This window comes from Rhipicephalus microplus, chromosome 3, assembly GCF_043290135.1.
Source record: "Rhipicephalus microplus isolate Deutch F79 chromosome 3, USDA_Rmic, whole genome shotgun sequence".
In the NCBI taxonomy this organism is placed as follows: domain Eukaryota; kingdom Metazoa; phylum Arthropoda; class Arachnida; order Ixodida; family Ixodidae; genus Rhipicephalus; species Rhipicephalus microplus.
The window spans coordinates 127014273-127020272 of record NC_134702.1 but is presented as its reverse complement, the minus strand read 5'-3'; positions in this window follow the sequence as shown (position 1 = coordinate 127020272).

Genomic DNA, 6000 nt, shown 5'->3' with positions numbered 1-6000 from the left:
CCATTGTCACGAAAATTCACGGCCCTAAATTCACTGCGGGTCTTAGAAGGATGGCGTAGTTTTGACTGCGCTACGTCCAGCGATGACGGTGGCATAGGTCAGCAAACAGCAGTCCGCACTTGTAATATATTCCACACTTAAACGTCGGTCTTTTCTAGTGTATCTGATGATTAGGTGGAATTTCGTTTAGTTCTTTTGTGTATCCAGCTTCCCACAAGACTATTTGTACCTTTTTCAGTTCGCTTTTGTTAGGTCATACGGCACATGTCTTCGTGGTCGTTGGCAAGGTCTGAGGCCCTTGATATTTTTTAAAGATAACCTATACCCCTCAGCACAGCTTCTAATTACACATAATATTTGAAATATTTTGTCGTTGGTTGGTGCACTACAGAGTTTGGCGACTGAATGGGATGCCGTTCTTTTGAGTCACAAAGCTATTGCCGGTAATAATCATGCATTCATAGACGAGGGCATCATTTTGTCTAGCATTGCTGTGTGAGCTTTTTAGTCTACTGTCTTCAATTTGAGTTTACTTGGCGACGTCTGAATAATGCGGGTCGAGAATAAGGTGAATGTTATAGTAATGTGAATACTACAAATTTGCACCAATTAAATGGCCACCCTTCGAATATTTCAGATTCGTCATGCTGCCACGCCTAATGGCTGTATATCGTACCTTGCATGAAGTTTTTCGAGCTTAGCTGCTTGAATATAAAGTGCACCAAAATATATAAACTGCCACAAATTTCATCATATGAACTTAGAACGCCAGAAACAATAGCAGCAGGCCCAGTTCTCGCTAAGATGTTTCGGGGCTTAATACGTCAATTATAAAAAAAATCAACACGCACAACTAAAAAAAATAAAAAAATCAGCGCAGTGGGTTTCTGTTCATGCTTGAAATTTTCTTTTCTGAAATTTTCTTCATTTCTCAAAACTACTTCGTGATGATGTGAGTTCATATTTTTGCGTTTTAAGTTTAGCAAACAGGTTTTCTTTATTTTTCCGACAATGAATTTGAGTTCTTTATTAACTCCATAGTGGGTTCATGAGAATAAATAAGAAAGCATAATCATCACCATTAGCACACCACCAATGCTTGATAGACTGTTTAGTCTCTAAACGTACGTATATGCGACATCATTCCGAGTCCTGATAATTCAGCCTCGGTGGAAATTCAATTAGACTACATTTTTCCTAATAATGCCAAATTACTTCCCCATAATATTTTAGATGGTTTACTACAAGATCACCTGCGCAGTATTACAACGAACGTTACTATTGCTACAGACGCATCGCGATATGACGAAAAGCCAGGTGTTAGTATTTTCAGCCCAATTTTAGATTGGATTTATTCCCTTCCACTACCCAATTTTATACCCGTTTTTGTGGCTGAATTTCTGGCAGCAGTGCTCGCCTTACGCAAGTTGGATACAGCAATTACATCAGCTGTCATAACAGATTCCCTATCTTTCTGTGCGGCACTTTCTGTTAGTGCTGATAGTCAAGTAACAAAGGCGTTCCTTGAACTAGTACCTGCATATTTGAGAAAAGTACGATTAGTTTGGCTGCCGGGATATAAAGGTTTATTTCTAAATAAAATAGCCGATTCCTTAGTTATGTCGTCAATCAGCGAACTGATTCTACCGCACTGTCCATCATCCGCTTATGTGACTGCTGCTCGATTCCGCAGACGTACGCTTATGGAAGTCTTTGAAGGTTCAGCACTAACAAACTCTACAGAATATCGCCATTTATTATATCCCTGGCAAAGAGACTTTTGCCGCGCTCGTAAACAAGAAGTAGCTATCACAAGGCTGCGTTGCCGGGTACCAAATCTAAATTTCTATAAACACAGGTCTGCTCAGGCACCTTCGCCACTGTGTGCATTCTGTGATGAGCTGGAAACAATAGACCATTTTTTTTACCTGCAGGCGGTTTAACACATTACAAAAAACTCTTAGAAAAGTACCTTTACGTGGTATTGGATTGGACTTATCGGTGCCTGTCATTTTGTCTTTTGGAGCTTCCATTTCTTGTTTCTCTAGTGCGACAGTATGCGCGGCCGTCCGGGACTATATTGATGAAAGTAATAGGTTGACTAATTAACCAGTTCCATTATCCTAACATGTTAACATAATTATATACGTATAAAATTAAAATATTGCTATGTTCTAAGAATAAATTCGTTTATGTAAATATTTGTATGCATTACATTAAGCACAACACTTTCCTACGCTATCGGTAATCTCTATCTTATACCTCCATTATTCCGCCCCACCGTGGTGGTCTAATGGCTAAGGTACTCGGCTGCTGACCCGCGAGTCACGGGTTCGAATCGCGGCTGCGGCGGGTGCATTTCCGATGGAGGCGGAAATGTGGTAGGCCCGTGTGCTCAGATTTGGGTGCACGTTAAAGAACCCCAGGTGGTCGAAATTGCCGGAGCCCTCCACTACGGCGTCTCTCATAATCATATGGTGGTTTTGGGACGTTAAACCCCACATATCAATCAATCAACCTCCATTATTCCGAATCTGAACAGTAATTTTTAAAACCACTCAATTCTTGGCCAATCTCCTATTGTGGGTATGCGCCACTCTCAATAGAGAAGAAGAAGAAGAAAAAGAAGAAGACTGTTGAGTCACCGCTCACTGCAAAGCTAAAGAAGAGAAATGTTGTCTCTGCAACAAACAACACTGTGCAGATAATCCTGATTGCTCAGCAAAGGCTCGAGAAATGCAAATTCTTGAAATTATAGGGCGTAGGCGCTGTTCTCGACGAGAAGCCATAGCGGAAATACAGACTAGAACTCAGGGGTATGCCAGTGTTGCAGCACGACATCTCTCGGAAATGAATGGGTCGATTTCCCTGAATATAGCGGAGGCCATAGAAAAGGCTCTAGAAAAAGCCATGGAACGACTGACTTCTAACCTTTGCGATTCTCTATCTCAAATTTTGGCTAACCAGGTGACTCGCATATTTGGTACAACGGGAGAGTCAGGCCTAGTATCCGAACATGTTGAGAGTTCACGACCAATAGCTGACGGTGAATCTGAAACTGCGCCATCGTATTATCCGCCCGCAGGAGCCTCTGCAATAGGCGTCCACACCCAAAATGAGGAATTTGAAACCGCACCATTGTATTCTCCGTCTGCAGCATCCTCTGCAGCAGATATACAGAGTGTAAGTGAGGACAAAGCTGCATATACAATAGATTCAGATGACATGGATTTGGACCCTAGGTCCCTGAAGCGATCTAGATCCCCTGTGTCAAGGAAAACTAACTCACCGAAACAAACAAAGAACAAAAAGTATCTGAAAGAAAAGGAGAGCCTTTCAAAGAAGGATTTCTCGAAAGAAAGCATTCTAGAGAAAGCTATAGCGGAAGCAGCTCTTTCGAAACCGTAGGGTCACTTAAAATTCTCCATTGGAATTGCCGATTAATCCATTCTGCATCTACGGATTTGGTATAATTGACTTCTAAATTCGCTCCTGATATTATAGCATTACAAGAGACATGGCTATCTGTACATAATTTGTTCCATTTAAATGACTTCCGATCTTTTCGACTAGACCGTCCATCGAGAGGTGGGGGTCTAGCTCTCTTCATTAATAATAGAATTAGTATGAAAGTCAAATGCTCATGCAAACATATATCACCAGAATGCGAAATTTTGGCAGTAGACATTACACTACCCAACTGCACTCCTTTCACTTTAGTTAATATGTATTATCAGGATGGAGTTCAAGACACACGAAGTTTGGATCTAGTTACAAAATCGTGGTGCAAAGACAAAGTTTTAGTTGGAGACTTTAATTCCCACCACACGAGTTGGGGTTTTAGAACTGATCTGAGTGGGAAACGCTTGTAAAAGTGGACAATCGCTAATGACCTGACGTGCCTCAACGTCAGAACCCCCACATTTATTCGTAATCACTCCAGGTCGGCCTTAGATTTAAGTTTTGTCAGTTCAGCCATTACTACTACTTCTTGGAAAGCGCTGGACTGTGGCACCAACAGTGACCACTTACCGATAAGTTTTCAAATTTCTTGCCCGATGATTCCATCTTGTTGAAATGTAAGAGTATTTGTAAATTACACTAAACTTAAGAATGATCTGAAGTCAGCATTGGCTTTTCACTCGGAAGAGAGCGATGATAAAAAAGCACTGAAAATAAACGCAGTCATTAAAAGATCCTACAAAAGAGCCGAATTTACTGTTGAATCCACAAAAAGAATATATAGCCGTTGGTGGAATGATGAATGTACAAGAGAGCACCGACAACGTCAGGCAGCTTGGAAGCAGCTCTTACATAATCAATCCCCCCAAAACTGGGCCGAATATATATTCATTGCTGCGGGCTTTAAAAGAACGGTAGCTCAAGCTAAACAAGAATATGACAGAAGACATTATGAATACCTGTCGAAGCCTAAACATATGAAAGCACTGTTCCGATATATGAGAGCTCGGAAAATCTTGCCATCACCAGTCAATGTAGCTTGTGATATTCTGTCGGCACAAGAAATGACCACTACCTTAGAGGCAATCGGTAAAGGTCTGGAAAGCAGATTCACTTCAGTAGTGCCAAACAACTGGCACAAGTCTACGACAAAATCTGACTTTGAAGAAGTGACACAGACTGAAGTATCCAACGTGATTAAACATTTACCCTGTGCATCTCCTGGCCCAGATGGAATCACAGTACCCATGATTAAAATTCTGTTCAATTTATCGCCTCGAGACGTCGCCAATGTTATTAACTACTCCTTAAAAAACTCATGGGTACCGCAGGACTGGAGGATAGCAAAGGTGATTCCTATACTAAAAAATCCGGGTGTAGGATTAACAGTCGATAATACCAGACCAATCTCTCTAACATCTAACATGGTCAAACTAGTAGAGAGGGTCCTACATAGCCGAGTAAGTATCTGGATGGCAGACAATTTAGTATTAAAACCGAAGCAAATCGGCTTTCGTAGTGATTTCTCTATTTGGTGTGCCCATGCTGATTTAGAGAGCCGAATACAGCTCGCGCGTAAAAGAAGGCAATACGCTGCTTTAGTAACGCTTGACATAGCCAAGGCGTATGACAGTGTGGAGTACTTCATATTGTTAAATACGCTAGAGAGATTGAACTTCCCACAATATTTTATTGAGTGGGTGGCAGAATTCTTAAAATCAAGAGAATTCTACTGCGTCAAAAATGGATGCTCCTCATCTAGATTTAAACAAACGCGCGGAGTTCCCCAAGGAGCAGTCTTATCTGTAATATTATTTAATGCTTTAATGAGCACAGTTCCAACAGATCAAAAAGTTACTGTCTACTCTTTTGCTGATGACATCGCACTCTTTGCTGCTGACTGTGGTTTTACTCACTACAACTTAAATTACAAAGATATATTAACATGTTAGAAATTTGGTTGCAGTCGATTTCGTTATCGTTAAATATCAACAAAAGTGCGCTCATGGCGTTTCCGCTTGCAGAACCAATTTCAATTTCAATTTTATATAAACAGGAACCCATCCAGCAAGTAGACTCTATAAAATCTTTGGGAATCATTTATAATGACAAACTTAACTGGAGTCCACACATAGAGTATATAACTACCAAAGCACAGCGGGCTTCAGGCTTACTACACAAGCTAAGTAACCGGAAATATGGCTTACGGAGGCACACCTTGATAACGTTGTACAAGATTTATATGCGCCCCATCATGGAATCCGGCTGCATATTATTCTCGGGCGGGCCTGCTTATAAAACGAAACCTCTAGTTGTCTTGGAGCGAGAAGCACTGCGAATGTGTCTGGGACTCTCTATATTTGTGGGTATCAACGTACTGTACCAGGAAGCGCGCCTGCCTACACTACTTTGTCGATTTCGAATTTTGTCCGTACAAGCGTTTTTAAAGCTTTAGAGCTTACCGGCAAGAAGATCTCAATATGCTTTTATCGCAAACCCAGACGCCTTCTTTCTTGCTCATTGGCCACGGTTTCACAC